Here is an 18,307-nt window from a genome sequence, read left to right as displayed (position 1 = left end):
TGCATATAGTGAAATCAATATAAAAATTGAAACAATGCTGTAACTAAGAAGCTAATAAAAAGAAACAGCTTAATTAAAACATAATAATTGATTAATCAGAGGGCAAGAAAAGAGAGAACAAAAGAACCAAGAATATGTGAAGCAACTTCCTGGGTCAAAGGAGAATTTAAAAAGGAAAGTGGAAAATATGTTGAATCTAATGATATTTTATGATTTAACAAAAGTTAAGTGATGCAACTAGAGGTTAGAGGAAAATATAAAGTCTGGTGCTGAGTCACTCAGTCGTGTTGACTCTTTGTGATCCCATGGACTATAGCCTTCCAGGCTCCTCTGTCCGTGTCATTTTCCAGGCAAGAACACTGGAGTAGGTTGCCATTTCCTACTCTAATAAAGTCTAGCTGCTAAGCTGCTTCAGTCGGGTCCGACTCTGTGCGACCCCATAGACGGCAGCCCACCAGGCTCCCCCGTCTCTGGGATTCGCCAGGCAAATAAAGTCTAGATGCCTATACTAAAAACAACAACAAAAAAAAGAGGGGCCGGATATTGGTGGTTTAAGCTTTCATATCAAGAAGCCAGGAAAACAAAAAGGGAATAAGAGAAAGTGCAGAAACCAATGGAATGGAAAACACTTATACAATAGAGAGCAGCAACAAAATCAACTGCAGGAACAAAATAAAAGACATCCATAGAGATTATGCATAGACTGAAAAGATAAGAGGATATTTTATTCAAACGTGTAATGACTTTGATAATATATTTAACAGTTCATTATCAATTAGATGAAATTAATAAATTCCTTTAAAAACACAACTTACCAAAGCTGAGAGGGGAAATAAGAATCTATCAAATTTTATAAATTATGTATTATATATTAGGGATCTAAAAATATAGTCCTAAATAAGTGAAATACATAAGTATTCTCTAAAAAATAAAACTACTCTCTAAATGACTTTGCTGGTTCATCCAAACATTTGGGGAAAGAATGGCAACAGACTTATAAAACTCTTCTGGCAAACAGTAATTAAGGTACCTCTTCTCACCTTGACATATAAGATCAATGTATGTTTGAAACCAAAGGAAGAACATTACAAGAGATGGCAACCATAGGCCAGTATTCTTATGAACATAGCAAAGTAATTTTAATTCAGTTCAGTTGCTCAGTGGTGTCCGACTCTTTCCGACCCCATGAATCGCAGCACGCCAGGCTTCCCTGTCCATCACCAACTCCTGGAGTTTACCCAAACTAATGTCCATCAAGTCGGTGATGCCATCCAGCCATCTCATCTTCTGTCGTCCCTTTCTCCTCCTGCCCCCAATCCTTCCCAGCATCAGGGTCTTTCCCAATGAGTCAACTCTTCGTATGAGGTGGCCAAAGTATTGGAGTTTCAGCTTCAACATCAGTCCATGCAATGAACACCCAGGACTGATCTCCGTTAGGATGGACTGGTTGGATCTCCTTGCAGTCCAAGGGACTCTCAAGAGTCTTCTCCAACACCACAGTTCAAAAGCATCAATTCTTCGGTGCTCAGCTTTCTTCACAGAACAACTCTCACATTCATACATGACTACTGGAAAAACCACAGACTCGACTAGACGGACTTTTGTTGGCAAAGTAATATCTCTGCTTTTTAATATGCTATCTAGGTTGGTCATAACTGTCCTTACAAGGAGTAAGTGTCTTTGAATTTCACGGCTGCAATCACCATCTGCAGTGATTTTGGAGCCCACAAAAATAAAGTCTGACACTGTTTCCACTGTTTCCCCATCTATTTCCCATGAAGGGATGGGACCAGATGCCATAATCTTAGTTTTCTGAATGTTGAGCTTTAAGCCAAATTTTTCACTCTCCTCTCTCACTTTCATCAAGAGGCTTTTTAGTTCTTCTTCACTTTCTGCCATGAGGGTGGTGTCATCTGCATATCTGAGGTTATTGATATTTCTCCCAGCAATCTTGATTCCCGCTTGTGTTTCTTCCAGCCCAGCATTTCTCATGATGCACTCTGCATATAAGTTTAATAAGCAGGGTGACAATATACAGCCTTGACGTACTCCTTTTCCTATTTGGAATCAGTCTGTTGTTCCATGTCCAGTTCTAACTGTTGCTTCCTGACCTGCATACAGGTTTCTCAAGAGACAGGTCAGGTGGTCTGGTATTCCAGTCTCTTGAAGAATTTTCCAGTTTACCGTGATCCACACAGTCAAAGGCTTTGGCATAGTCAATAAAGCAGAAATAGATGTGTTTTTCTGGAACTCTGCTGCTATTTCGATGATCCAGTGGATGTTGGCAATTTGATCTCCGGTTCCTCTGCCTTTTCTAAAACCAGCTTGAACATCTGGAAGTTCACGGTTCACATATTGCTGAAGCCTGGCTTGGAGAATTTTGAGCATTACTTTACTAGTGTGTGAGATGAGTGCAATCGTGTGGTAGTTTGGGCTTTCTTTGGCATTGCCTTTCTTTGGGATTGGGATGAAAACTGACCTTTTCCAGTCCTGTGGCCACTGCTGAGTTTTCCAAATTTGCTGGCATATTGTTTGCAGCACTTTCACAGCATTATCTTTCAGGATTTGAAATAGCTGAACTGGAGTTCCATCACCTCCACTAGCTTTGTTCGTAATGATGCTAATTATTTAAACAAAATATCAGTAGAGTAAACCCAATGACACATGAAGTGATAGTGTATTATCACCAAATGGGATTTATTTCAGTAATACAAGGGTGGTGTGATATTTGAAAATCAAGCAATATAATTTGTCAAAGTAAAAGAAGATTAAAAATTACATGATCATACAAGTAGATGCAGAGAAGGAAATGGCAACCCACTCCAATATTCTTGCCTGGAGAATTCCCTGGACAGAGGAGCCTAGTGGGCTCCAATCCATGGGGTCGCAAAGAGTCAGACATGACTGAGTGACTATCACCCACTCACTCACAAGTAGATGCAGAAAAACAGAGTCTGATATAATGCAACGACCACTCATACAAAAAGAAATTTCAGCAACCTAAAAATAGAATCAATACATTTTCTCTATAAAGAATATTTTAAAAAATCAACCATATTTTTCATATCAAATAGTAATGTGTTACAAATATCCCTCTGCTTCAAATTTTTAAACTAGAAAAGAATGCTACTGTAACTTCTTTTTACTATTTTTTCTCAAAGTTGTAGCCATGCAATAAGTCAAAAGTCAGTAAATTAATTAATAAGTAAACAAACAGAAATTAAATATAAAAAGAAATAAGAATTAGAAAAGAAGAAATAAGTATATTATTCACATAGACGTGACTGAGTATACAGAAAACCCAAAAGAATCTATACGGTATCAGAAGTTAATGAGTGCAAGTTTGATATGAAAATTAATTTTACTCCTTTATGAAAGTAACAAAACATAAAACAAAATAAAATATAAAATTTAGCATTGAAAACAGCATAAAAGTACATAGAATTAAATGTAATATAAATGTGCAAAAACTTTTCACAGAATACTATAGAATATCACTGAGATGAATTAAATAAGACTCAACTAACAGAAAGATGTAGCACACTCCTAGATTGAACATCTCAAAATCGTGAGATTGCCTCAAAAGATCTGTAGGTTTAGGTCAATCCTACTGAAAACTCAGCAAGTATACTACAAATTCTAAAGCTAACACCTAAAAAAGATGTCCTTTTTATTAAAGGGGACTGGAATGTAAAAGTAGGAAGTCAAGAAATACCTGGAGTAATAGGCAAATTTGGCCTTGGAGTACAGAATAAAGCAAGGCGAATGCTAATAGAGTTTTGCCAAGGGAATGCACTGGTCATAGCAAACACCCTCTTCCAACAACACAAGAGAAGACTCTACACATGGACATCACCAGATGTCAATACCGAAATCAGAGTGATTATATTCTTTGCAGCCAAAGATGGAGAAGCTCTATACAGTCAGAAAAACAAGACTGGGAGCTGACTGTGGCTTAGATCATGAACTCCTTATTGCCATATTAAGACTTAAATTGAAGAAAGTAGGGAAAACCACTAGACCATTCAAGTATGACCTAAGTCAAATCTCTTATGATTATACAGTGGAAGAGAGAAAAAGATTCAAGGGATTAGATCTGATAGACAGAGTGCCTGAAAAAATATGGATGGAGGTTCATGACATTGTACAGGAGACAGGGATCAAGATCATCCCCAAGGAAAAGAAATGTAAAAAGGCAAAATGGTTGTCTGAGGAGGCCTTACAAAGAGTTGTGAAAAGATAAGTGAAAGGCAAAGGAGAAAAGGAAAGATATTCCCATTTGAATGCAGTTCCAAAGAATAGCAAGGAGAGATAAGAAAGCCTTCCTCAGTGATCAGTGCAAAGAAATAGAGGAAAACAACAGAATGGGAAAGACTAGAGATCTCTTCAAGAAAATTAGAGATAGCAAGGGAATATTTATTGTAAAAATGGGCACAAGAAAGGACAGAAATGCTATGGAACTAACAAAAGTAGAAGATATTATGATGAGGTGGCAAGAATACACAGAAGAACTATACAAAAAAGATCTTCACAGCCCAGATAATCATGATGGTGTGATCACTCACCTAGAGCCAGACATCCTAGAATGTGAAGTCAAGTGGGCCTTAGGAAGCATCACGACAAACAAAGCTAGTGGAGGTGATGGAATTCCAGTTCAGCTATTTCAATCACAGATGATGCTGTGAAAGTGCTGCACTCAATATGTCAGCAAATTTGGAAAACTCAGCAGTGGCCACAGGACTGGAAAATTCAGTTTTCATCCCAATCCCAAAGAAAGGCAATGACAAAGAATGCTCAAACTACCACATAATTGCACTCATCTCACACACTAGTAAAGTAATGCTCAAAATTCTCCAAGCCAGGCTTCAGCAATACGTGAACCGTGAACTTCCAGATGTTCAAGCTGGTTTTAGAAAAGGCAGAGGAACCGGAGATCAAACTGCCAACATCTGTTAATCATCAAAAAAGCAAGAGAGTTCCAGAAAAATATCTATTTCTGCTTTAGTGACTATGCCAAATGCTTTGTGTGCACCACAACAAACTCTGGAAAATTCTTCAAGAGATGGGAATACCAGACCACCTGACCTGCCTCTTGAGAAACCTGTATACAGATCAGAAAGCAACAGTTAGAACTGGACATGGAACAACAGACTGGTTCCAAATCGGGAAAGGAGTACATCAAGGCTGTATATTGTCACCCTGCTTATTTAGCTTATATGCAGGGTACATCATGAGAAATGCTGGGCTGGATGAAGCACAAGCTGGAATCAAGACTGCTGGGAGAAATATCAATAACCTCAGATATGCAGATGACACCAACCTATGGCAGAAAGTGAAGAACTAAGGAGCTTCTTGATGAAAGTGAAAGAGGAGAGTGAAAAAGTTGGCTTAAAGCTCCACATTCAGAAAACTAAGATCATGGCATCTAGTCCCATCACTTCATGGCAAATAGATGGGGAAACAGTGACAGCCTTTATATTTTCAGGCTCCAAAATCACTGCAGATGGTGACTGCAGCCTTGAAATTAAAAGACACTTGCTCCTTGGAAGAAAAGTTATGACCAACCTAGACAGCATATTAAAAAGCAGAGACATTACTTTGCCAACATAGGTCCATCTAGTCAAAGTTATGTTTTCTCCAGTAGTCATGTATGGATGTGAGAGTTGAATTATAAAGAAAGCCATGTGCCAAAGAATGGATGCTTTTGAAATGTGGTGTTGAAGACGACTCTTCAGGGTCCCTTGGACTGCAAGGAGATCCAACCAGTCCATCCTAAAGGAAATCAGTCCTTAATATTCATTGGGAGAACTTATGCTGAAGCTGAAACTCCAATACTTTGGCCACTTAATGTGAAGAACTGACTCCTTGGATAAGACCCTGATGCTGGGAAAGATTGAAGGCAGGAGGAGAAGGGGACGACAGAGGATGAGATTGTTGGAATGCATCACTGACTCAACAGACATGAATTTGAGTATACTCCAGTAGTTGGCAATGGACAGGGAGGCCTGGTGTGCTGCAGTCCATGGGATTGCAAAGAGTCGGACATGACTGAGTGATTGAACTGAACTGAACTGATACTACAAATTATTTCTAAGATTTATGTGGAAATGAAAAGTACCTAGAATAGCCAAAATAAAATCTAAGGAGAAAGCCTGGGACTTCACATGACCAAACAGCAACACTTACTATAAATTGGAAGTAATTAATTCACTGTTCTATTAACATAAGAATAGACAAATGAATCAATGTACCACGACTGAGGGAAGATGGAGATCCAATCTTATATAAGTACCAGATCTATAATATGGGTGAAAATGAAATTGAAAGTCGCTCAGTTGTTTCAGACTCTTTGTGACCCCTTGGAATTCTCTAGACCAGAAAGAAGACTGGAGTGGGTAGCCTTTCCCTTCTCCAGGGGGTCTTCCCAACGCAGGGATCAAACTTAGGTCTCCCACAGTGCAGGCGGATTCTTTACCAGCTGAACCACAAGGGAAGCCCAAGAATATTGGAGTGTGTAACCTATCCCTTCTCCAGGGGATCATCCCGACCGAGGAACTGAACCGGGGTGTCCTTCATTACAGGCAGATTTTTTACCAACTGAGCTATCAGGGAAGCCCATAATATGGGTGGGGAAAAATAGACTGCATAATAAATGGTACTGGTCAATTGAATGGTTATGTAGAAATATTAAATTATTCAACCCTCTAAAAATAATTTCAAAGGATGTGGTGACATATGATAAAACAACACAATTTAAATAATAAATAAAGAATATAATGTTTCTGACTTTAAGACATGAAAAGAGCTACTTCAAATATAAAAATGTAAAGTTCAGTAAACTGCACAACATTTACATTAAGAGTACTATCTCATCAAAGGATACCATTAAGGGAGTAAAATGACAACTTCGATACCTTCACGCCCCTTATATTTTTATACCCATAAAAAGAACTGGTATCTCAATACAGGAAAAGAGACAATTCAACTAAAAAGAAACTTGGCAAATGACCTCAGCGGACAATTTTCCAAAAAGAATATCCAGTAACTATAAATATTTCAAGAAAATGGCACCCCATTCCAGTATTCTTGCCTGGGAAATCCCATGGACAGAGGAGCCTGGCAGGCTACAGTTCAAGATGTGCAAAGATTCGGACACGACTGAGCCCCTGAGCATACACCATATATAAATATTTGGAAAAAAACACAATACTAACATCAACACTATTATATAACACAACATGCCAACAAGAATGGCTAAAATAATAAAAATTTTTTAAAAAACAGAAGATATGAAGTGTTGGTGACAATGTGGAAAAGTGGAAAACTCAAAATATAGATGGGAGTATAAACTAGTCCAACTACTTTAGAAAACTCTTTGAAATATTTACTGAACATGAATTTAAACATCCTCTATGACCCAGTTGTTCCACTCCTAGGAAAATAAACATATAAGTACATGTGTGCAATAAAAATGTTATTAGAAAACTTACATATATATATAATGATGCCATTCATCACTGCCCCAAATTGAAAACTTCTTGAATGCCCATCAGCAAGAGAATAGATACATAAATTGTGGAATGTTCACACACTGCTATACTATAAAAGAAAGAGAATGAACAAAGTATTGCTTTCTACAATAGTATGGATGAATCTCTACTACAAAACTGAAAAGAAGCCAAAGAAAGCCACAAGATTATATATTGTACCACTTCCTGGATATCAAGTTCAACATCAAACCAAAATAATCTATAGCGCTGCCAGAAAGGCAGTTATCTTTAAAGAGAGCTGGTAATGACTGGGGGCAAGGAGAGAGGCACAGCATAATAATGTTATAATTTTCTATCAGAGTGATATTTATACAAGTATTCTCCCTTTATGAAAACTCCCCAAGGTACACACTTGAGGTTTTGCCCTTTTCTATATTTATGCTTCACTTCAGTAACTGGTTTATTTTTTTAAATGATGGTATAAGCAGAGTAGGGCTTTCCTAGTGGCTCAGTAGTTAACAAATCAGCCTGCCAATGCAGGAGATGCGGGTTCAATCCCTTGGTTGGGAAGATCCCCTGGAGAAGGAAATGGCTACCCACTCCAATACTCTTGCCTGGGAAATTCCATGGACAGAGAAGCCTGGTGGGCTACAGTCCATGGGGTTGCAAAGAGTCAGACACAACTGAGTGACTAAACAACAACATATTCAGATTTGTGTCCTATTACACTTTTATTTATTTTTTTTAAGCTGACAGTCACTGTTGAGTAGTGAAATGTGCAAAAGATTAAGCTTATAGTTTAGTGCTTATGCAAAGTGGGCCCTGAAAGCAGGTTGCTTGGGTTTGAATACTGCCACCTTCAATGATCATATCCGTGACCACAGACCAAGGACTTGAGTCTGTTATGGTAAAATTAGAATACTAACAATTCCTCCCTCATAGGGAAGTTTTTGAACTAAATGAAATGATCTTTTTGCCAAGAACTTTGTAAGGTGTTAAGTAAAGCATAAACATTTGTCGTTATTAATTACTGAAAAACATGGACTCTAGCCCCAGTTTTGCCCTTTATACATTGAATGATTTTCAAGTCATACTCTCACCTCTTACAACCTCATTTAATTAACAATAGTACTGATTCATTAAGCTCAGAGTTTTGGGGGATTAAAGTTGATGCCATAAAAGAAAATGCTTTACAATCTGTAAAACTCTGTAAAAACAGAATGCATTATATCGAAAGATACACTTTAGTACAAAGATCAATAAAAATACAGTAACTTAAAAGCTAAGAAATAATATAATTTGATATTTCAGTAAATGTTCTGTGTAACAGTCAATTTTTTCTGATAATAAGGTCTGTGACATTCATCAGATAAAAATTGGTGTAAAATATGAGGGAAATATGCACAACAATGGAAATTACAGAAAACACTAATATAATAACAACAATAAAAGATCATGTGGAATATCAAGACGGCAATTTATTACTTGTATTTTACAACCACTTTAAATAGGGTTTGAGATGACACGAAACTAGAGATTTGGTTCCAGTGTTACAGCTGAGAACTTTGTTTTTTCATTTTCTATTTTTATGGTCTCAGTTTAGCTATTAGGACATAACTCAATATAAGAATAAAATGAATGCATATACACACATGCTTACTGAGAAAGCCGAGTAGGCACTGCCCATGATCTGCAGTTGTCAGCGGTGTTTGGTTGGTCCTCACATAGCCCACTACAGCATCAGATGCCACAGTTGAGGGGAAAATGAGTTTTCTCCTGTTACACAAAACACCAGTAGTTCTACAGACTCATTAATTTAAACTAATGGATATTGGCAAGTGCTAATCTCCAGGGTAAATCCAATGCATGGTTTACGACATAACACTTAAAACAACTGAGCCCACCTGCTTCTATTCTTCTCTTTTCTTAAAAACTGCAAAAATATGGAGGTGTGCACAACTCCCCTATAAATTATCTTTCTCTGCAGACATTATAGATGACTTTTTAATTCAAAACCTAATGTTTCTTTTCAAAATGAGGTTCATTATAAACTCTAACTTCCAATTGCAAAATAGGATAACCTGGTGCACATGTGTTCAGAATCCTCAAATGTACACTTTATTCATCAAGTCAATGAAAAAAATTATTGAAATACTACCATATGCAAATATTGGTGACTTAGGGGTAACTAAGGAAGATACAATCTCTAGGATTTTCTAGAAAGGAAGAAAACCATGAAAATAATTAAATAATAAAGCACAATAAATTGTTTTCTCTTTATTGCTACCCTAAATAATAAGTAATCTTGAAGATAAAAATCTCTCAAAATTTATCTGTATGTGTGTGTGTGAAACACATATGATTCTCATAAGTGTGACCCTACTAAAATGCTATTTCACACCTTGACATGTAGGATCTGCAACACAGAATGTACTTAAATTATCAGGTAATAACCAGCAATAGCATTAATTTTATTTGCATTTAGCATCCCACTGTATTTTCGTATGAAAACTTACTGATCCTTATTAACATATACTCCAGTAACATAAACTGCAGTCTATTCAGCTGTGATTCTTATGGTCATTTTGATGTTATGTATAAAAATAAATAATAAATCAATGACAAAACTTAATGTATTTCAATTTGTAAGTTAAGAAACATGGAACAGCTATTTCTCTTCTTTGGGCTTTTAGGTCTCTGATTTAACAGATATCTATGTTAAAATTGAGGAAATAAATTTTGGGACCAATCTATGAATTTAAGGGAGAGATCATCCTTTTAATAAAGCTAGATTTATTTATTTATTATAATATTATTTATTTAATTGTGGTCCTTTTTTCCCATAACAGATATGAAGATATCTGAGAATATACACAGTCACTGTCAAATACATATACAGTAAATTAAAAAGTCATAAATTGGGAATATAAAATTTAGAATAAAAAGAAAATCCCCAAGGATATCATATTTCAAGAATATATGTCAGAGTGTATTACACTAAGATTCAAATTTGATGTTTAATTTCTTGGAAGCCAGAACAACAAAGAAAATACAATCAGCATAGACTGCTTCCAAAAAATATAGCAGCTTGAGAAAATTTCAAACTAACAGACGGGAAACACAAATATTCACTCATACACACATACACACACACTACCTAATCACAAAAGTTCTCTAAATCATTAAAGATGTAATTTGCTCTTTTTCCTAGTTATCCATTCCAACTCATAAGGTTTATTCATCTAAGTATATACAGTTCAGCTGAGTTCATATTGAACAAGTTCATTAAAGACCAACTTGGAAATTACTCTCTTCAAACAGAGTACTGGACCAGTTGAAGGTGAATGGAAGTTTCTGTAACCTGTGAGCAGTCAGGGGTAAGTGAGGACAAGAGGCTGGGAGAGCATTTAACATTAACAAAGCTTATTTGAATCTCCTTTGGTCACTGTGGGTCTTTGGGGTCTCAGATGACTGTAGTGAGTGAGGACACTGCATCTGGATGGCTTGTGAGAGCATGTTGTTCACCTGAGTGGCGGCTGCCTGAGTGAACCATGCTAGGAAATGCTGGAGTAAACCCTGCCACTTAAAACAGGAGGCCACTGGTGACAAAGGCGTCAGAAAAGTGGTTTCCAAAAGAGATACGGTTGTCACTAAGACCGAAATGGTTGTCATGGTAGCAGTGGTTTTAGAAGAAACATCATGAAGTTATAGAACTATCAATATTTTAAACATTTAAACGTAAAAATTACCTGAAAGAACAGTCCCGTCCCAATACTAGGAAAGATGATTGGCCACATTAGTTAACACCAACACAAAGAAATCATCAAAACACCAGGTTGGAGGGGGATCAATGATTGGAGCAAAGATTTGGAGGTTGGAGCAAAGATTAAAAAAAAAACAAAAGATATTTCTTGGATGGAATAACAATGACTACAATTCATTCTAGTTGCAAGTTAGAGAGTTGTTTGTGGTTGCCATTCAACCATTCATAGACAATATAACAGCGATATTAATGATGATAAACAGACAAAAAGCAAACAAACAGACAAAAAGCAAACAAACAAACAAAAACAAATAAGCCATGCTGGGTTTCCCAGACCTGTGGCATCTTCCTTCTACAAGATCTCTATTCTGAGAATTAAAAGTATTCTTCAACACATTCCATCAGCATACAAGGGAGATGGAATGATCAAAAACAGATCATATTACATTGTAAAGCAACTATACACCAATAACAATTAATTTAAAAAGGAAAAAAACAGATCATATTTCTTTATTTTTAACCCTTCTAAATCACTAAAAGATTATTAAGATTTAAGGTTTGTTTACTCCATAAGATATAAAGGAAACATGGGTTAATTGAATGGAGAGATAATATATAGTATGATATGATCTTATGGATGAAAAATACTGAATGAGAGGTATACAGTATTAAAAACACATTGAAGAAAAATGATTATATGCACTGTAAATATAAATGTTTACAGGGAGCACAAATTCTGCACATAATTGATCTAGGAATACAGAGAAAGAGCTTGAGGAAATAGCTCATGTAGAGTGAAAGCAATCAGAAATGAAAATAGAAAATTAGAAGTTTACTTATTTATTCAGTAAGATTTACTGATTGGAAGGATAGTTAATGGCCAGTCAATATTTATACAGAATATTTTCATTTCTTACAGAAAAATTAAAATCTATAAACTGAAAAAGCATACAGGATATCTGGTAACACAGCTGCAAAAAGACTTATCACATTGATACCTCATAATGAAAATTTTCAAATCATGGTAGAAGAAATACTCTGAAATCAACTTATTTCAGAAAATATTATATGTCAAAAAAGAAAAAAAAATCTCGCCTTAGAATGTTCATTTGTGTTATATTCTTCTGCCAAATATAATGGAGTAACTTTTTTGATTATTATGATGTGACTTGACCTCAGCCAAATATTTCATTCACATAGAAGGGCATTACAAAGATATTTCTGAACCATTCACTAACTTCAAAAATGTGATCAATACATATTTTCTAGAAAAAATAAACTAACATATTTCATCCAGTTAACTGATGATTGAATCAAATTTATTATCCTGAGAATAAGGTAGGGAACTTCTGTATGAAAAAGTAACAACCCAGAATGAAGCTAAGAGTAATAATGGCTATGCAATTGTATCACTAAATATTATTATTATTTTAAAAGATAAAAATATAATTAATAAGATTTGAAAAAATACACTTTTAGGTGTAATAATAATCCACAATAATAATAATAATTGAGACCCATTTCTTATTTTCTCTTTCAGATTATAAACATTATGACAACTATATAGATTTGCAATGTATGGAAATAATAAATCACTATGTTGTCCACCAGAAACTAACAAATTTGATCTAACATAACCATAATTTGACCTAACAAAATAATTGAATTATATGTGAAAAACAAGCCCTTAGGAAAAGAGACAAGATTTGCGGCTACCAGAGCAGAGTTTGGGAGGAGGGGAGAACTGAAGAAGGTAGTCAAAAGATAGAAATTTCTATTATGAAGTAAGCAAGTACTAGGAATATAAAGTGCAACATGATAAATATAATCAATACTGTGATGTTATATATAAAGTTAAAAGAGTGGATTCTGGGCATTCTCATCATAAGGAAAACTTTTTTTTTTCCTTTTTATTTTGTATCTATATGAGATAATGGGCTTCCCATGTGGTGCAATAGTAAAGAATCTGCTGGCCAATGCAGGAGATGCAAGAGACATGGGTTCAATCCCTGAATCGAGAAGATCCCCTGGAGTAGGAAATGGCAACCCACTCCAGTATTCTTGCCAGGAAAATTTCATGGACAGAGGAGCCTGCTGGGCTACAGTCTGTGGGGTTGCGAAGAGTCAGACATGACGGAGCAACTGAACACACACATATATGAGACAATGGCAATTCAGTAATTGTAACCATTTCACGATGTATGCAAGTCAAATCACACTGTACAGTTTAAACTTATACAGCGCTACAGGTTAATTATATCTTCATAAGACTGGAAGAAAAAAAATATGACAAATCTATGAAGATGGAGTTGGTGTGTGGCAAGCTTTTGTTGTTCATCTTTTCCGGGGTCCTATTTTCTTAATTACACCACTGTGAAGCGGCAGCCTCTAAATACCATTTCAGGAAACTTAACTTCTTTGAAATCAAGATGTTAAATTTGGCTCTAAAATGTTAGAAATTGTGCATCTGGTTCTAGGATCCTATCAGAGTATGTATACTGTGAAGAGAAAAAAGACCTAAAGGGTCACTTAAAATCAGTGGAAGATCTGTATGTAAGCCGACGCCAGGACTTTCAAGCAACTTTGTCTAAACTATAGATAATATCTCAGTATTTTATAAAAGACACTTGGAAGTTTTCCCACTGTTGTGGACTAGATATTCTCATTCTATTAACTGAGAAATATTTTATAATAGAAACAAAATATAAATACTTTAAATTTCAACAGTATGATACTAGGATACTTTTTATAGGATTTTATTGTGTGCAGGGGAAGACAGAGGATGAGATGGTTGGATGGCATCACCGACTCGATGGACATGAGTTTGATAAGTTCTGGGAGTTGTTGATGGACAGGAAAGCCTGGCGTCCATGGGGTCACGAAGAGTTGGACACGACTGAGTGACTGAACTGATTGTGTGCCTGTGTCGTTACTTATCCCTCTTGGAAGTCACAGTAGGATCTGAAACAATGGATCTAGGTCTCTAATATGGTTTGTGTGTGTGTGGAAGAGGGGAGGGGAGGGGTACAGTAAAAAGAAATTGAAGAAACTGCGTAAAGTTCCACTGAAAAGGTGATCTTCATCCAAAGCTTCAATTTGGCCAAAACATAAAAAGGGAAGTAGGTGTAAAAGAGAAGCTGGCAAATGTATACATAAATTGGGCTTCACGTTTGAAGGAATGAGAGACAAATTTGGAAGAAAAAATGGGACTGGAGTTTTACAAACTTTAAATACAAGCCATTGAATCTGGATTTTTATCAACTCTACGCCAATGTTCTTACCAACATCTTCCACCTCCGCCCTGGAAACATACCTGCTGTATAATGTCCCATGTTTGACCCACTTTTATGAACATACAGTGATATATTTTAAGTGAGATAAATATTATAATAGATATTTGGTTACTCACACTTTGTTTTCTATCTATAATTCCTTCCTTTTCCTCTCCAACTCATCTTGAAATCTTACATAATAGTAGAGAACTGCTGTTGTACTCAAATTAAAACCTTTGCAAAGCACCCCCTTCATAAAAGTCATCATTTTCAGGAAAAAATTAAGCTGACTGCATTATTTGAAATAAAATGGGTAAATGGATAGCCAAAATGGTCCTGTTTGATTTTTCAATTATTTGCTCTCTCACATTGAATGGTAGGAACATCACAAAACAAAGGCCATTGTATGGATATGTAGGAAAACTTGAAGGTGAGCATTGTTCATAGTGTGCCTGAAACACTTCTGATTCTTGTCTATTTTTCTAGGATAATTAATGATAGTGCCTGTTTTCACCCTCAAAATTCTGGACTATAAATTATGTAGTCATTCTAGCAAAATCATCTTAATAATATTTCAGGATATTTTGATATAGACTCTAAAACTAAAATGCAAAAGTATGTATATGAACATTTAGGTAAAAATATTAAAGCCCCAAATAAGAGGATTAAATATATGAAGACACGATATATACAAATCTAATTAATAAGGAATTTTCAGTTTATAGTTATTTTCTTCATTTTAACATGTGCTTTTGGAATGACTATTTTTTCTTTGGAATGACTTTAAATGATCAACTTACAAATGGCAATACTACTATTGCTAAAAAAAACCCACATCAACAAAATAATAACAGCCAGTGACAATTCTGTACCTAGAATTTCAACTGAGGGAATAGAATTGAGTAGCACCCTAAGAATTTTCTGGGAGAAGGTGAATCATAGTGAATGTTTTTTAAAAGCAATAAAACGGGAGATAGAAAAGTTAAAGGAAAGGAGAGAAAATGGGAGAGAGAGAGAGAAGAAAGGGAATATATTGAGATAATTAGGGTGTGTATGCTCAGTCACTAAGTTGTGTCCAACTCTTTGTGACCACATGGACAGTAGCCTCCCAGGCTCCTGTGTCCATGGAATTCTCCAGGAAAGAATACTGGAGTGGGTTGCCATTTCCTCCTGCAGAGGATCTTCTAGACCCAGGAATCGAACCCATGCCTCTGGCATCTCCAGAATTAGCAGGTGGATTCTTTACCAGTGAGCTAACTGGTAAGCCTGAGATAATTAGCAATAACATTAAATGTCTTCAATAGGTACATTTTATTGAATAAATCTTAATTTTATAAGGAATGAAAATATTAAAAACACCACTAATGACATAAATATCTCTGTCTCTGCAAAGTTAATATGAAAATGTAAGTTCACATTGTCTGTATATCAACTATCTAAGAATTCCCAAGTCTTCTAAATGAGCATTAGCTTCAGAGTCAAAATTCTAAGTGTTATTTACAACATAGGTATATTTCATAATACAACACTATAAAGAAGTGACATTTTATTGTCCCAGAAATTTATTGTAAACCAGCTTGCCATTTACAACTTAAATGTAGGGAAAATATTCCGTCCTGTTGAGTTCAGCGTGATTGAGTTCACCTGAGTGATATAAAATGCATTTTCTATTAGTTTGTGTGGCTATAAAGTCAATAAAAGGAACAGCAGTCTTCCCCATAGAATGCTCACCTACTGTAGTTTTCAGCTTATTATATAGCAAAGAGGGACAAAATACTCATAGTAACAATGTATTTTTAATAGGTTCTCAAGCTGTCCCTTTCACAAAGAGTTGTGGCTGAATACAGAGGTGACTGCTGTGAGGTTTTATATTGGTGGATGGGCTGAACAAAAACCAGGTGGGGAGACATTTATCTAACACAAATGCGTGGGCTTCTCAGGCATAAAGCGTACTGATTTTGCCATGGGGTTACTAGCTCTGCTTTCTCTGAATGTGGCTCAAATTTCATGGGCAAAATGCTTTCTAGAAAGCAATGCAAAGATTATCAAATGTAAGTGTCAGAAATAAAGGAGCTATGTAGGGGGATTGACTAATTCACAAAGAAACAACACAGAGACAGATGATAAATATCATCATGAGGTAAGTAATCATCAATTTAAATTTCACATTTAAAGTGTAAAAATGAGTTTAATATTAGTCATGAAAAATGAGAAAGTGAAAGTGCTAGTTGCTCAGTTGGGTCTGACTCTTTGTGACCTAATGGACTGTAATCTGCCAGGTTCCTCTGTCCATGGAATTTTCCAGGCAAGAATATTGGAGTGGGTTGCCATGCCCTTCTCCAGGGGATCTTCCTGACCCAGGGATCAAACCCATATCTCCTGCATTGACAGGCAGATTCTTTACCCACTGAGCCACCAGAGAAGCTCAAAATTAAGCATAATGACACACAATTACATTTGGAAAGTGGGTTTCCTCCTCCTAGTGGCTGAATATAAGACTAAAAATTGTCCTTTGTCTCAAACCAGACAATTACAGAACTCATTCTAATATTTTCCATGACTCAAAGATGGTGCAGAGTTCTTAAACCCAATTAAAGAATGGCCTTTAGGTAAAGCAAAAGGTTGCCAACCAAAGTAAATGTCTAAGACCATCAGGAAATTGACAAAATGAAGGAGGAGGACTTAATGTTTGCTGTCCACAATTTCTAACTTGCTTTCTGATTTCCCACTTCTGATAAGTGCAGGGGGAAAAAAAAAGTCTCTACTATAAGAAAACACAACAGTGTTAGTGAGGTACTTCATGGTTACAGACTGTCTATTTTAATATATGGCTGACAACAGGAAGTGGCCGGGATTGTGGCAAATAAGAATTTCTATCTAAGAGCAAGTGGGGAGAATACTATTCACCTTGTTGCTATAAACAAATGCGAGCTCAGTGTCGTCAGAGCTTCAGATATTTCGAGAGATTCTCAACTTCTAAGTCTACATTGAGAATCAAGAATTTTACACTGAAATATAACACAAAATAGATTTTAGAATTGCAAACAGAGTATCATACATGAAACATCTGTTTGTATTCTCTGGTCTGACACCTAAATATAGAACTTAACTATGGAAAGGTTAGAGGCAATATATGCTATGGTTAAAAGCATAAACTCTGGCACCCATGTGCTTGTGATGGTATTTTAATTTTGCCAAGTACAACTGGAATGACCTTGGGGATTATAGCAGCATTTATTTCATAAGGTTATTTTGAGGATTAAATTAATTAACATATGAAAAGTCCTTAAAAGAGCATGCATAGTCACTCAGTCATGTCTGACTCTTTTGGGAACCCATGGACTGTAACCCACCAGGCTCCTCCATCCCTGGAATTTTCCAGGCAAGGATACTGGAGTGGGTTGCCATTTCCTTCTCCAGGAGATCTTCCCGACCCAGGATCAAACCTGTGTCTCTTGCATCTCCTATATTGGCAAGGGGATTCTTTACCACTGAGCCATGTCAGAAGCCCCTTAAAAGATCACATAACAAGTATTAGCAATTATTCGATTTCTAACTGATGGGGTAAAGAGAAACCAGCTAATGTTTTCATTCCTCAAGAACAAGCGAAAACATTATTTCTTCAGTGAAAGTCACTCAGTCGTATCCGACTCTTTGCAACCCCATGAACTGTACAATCCATGGAATTCTCCAGGCCAGAGTATTGGAGTGGGTAGCCTTTCCCTTCTCCAGGGGATCTTCCCAAACCAGGGACGAACCCAGGTCTCAAGCATTGCAGGCAG

At 36.2% G+C, this 18,307-nt stretch overlaps 1 protein-coding gene across 4 annotated transcripts in view; it reads right to left on the bottom strand.

Moving 5' to 3' along the window:
• The window catches only part of CDH8 (cadherin 8), a 1,308,359-nt gene that overhangs the window by 539,779 nt on the left and 750,273 nt on the right, over nt 1–18,307 (bottom strand). The window lies entirely within an intron of this gene.

Source organism: Giraffa tippelskirchi, chromosome 7 (assembly GCF_054371585.1).
Source record: "Giraffa tippelskirchi isolate mGirTip1 chromosome 7, T2T-mGirTip1v1.2.pri, whole genome shotgun sequence".
NCBI lineage: Eukaryota > Metazoa > Chordata > Mammalia > Artiodactyla > Giraffidae > Giraffa > Giraffa tippelskirchi.
The sequence above is the reverse complement of the archived record's forward strand: the minus strand, read 5'-3'. Positions and strand labels throughout refer to the sequence as shown.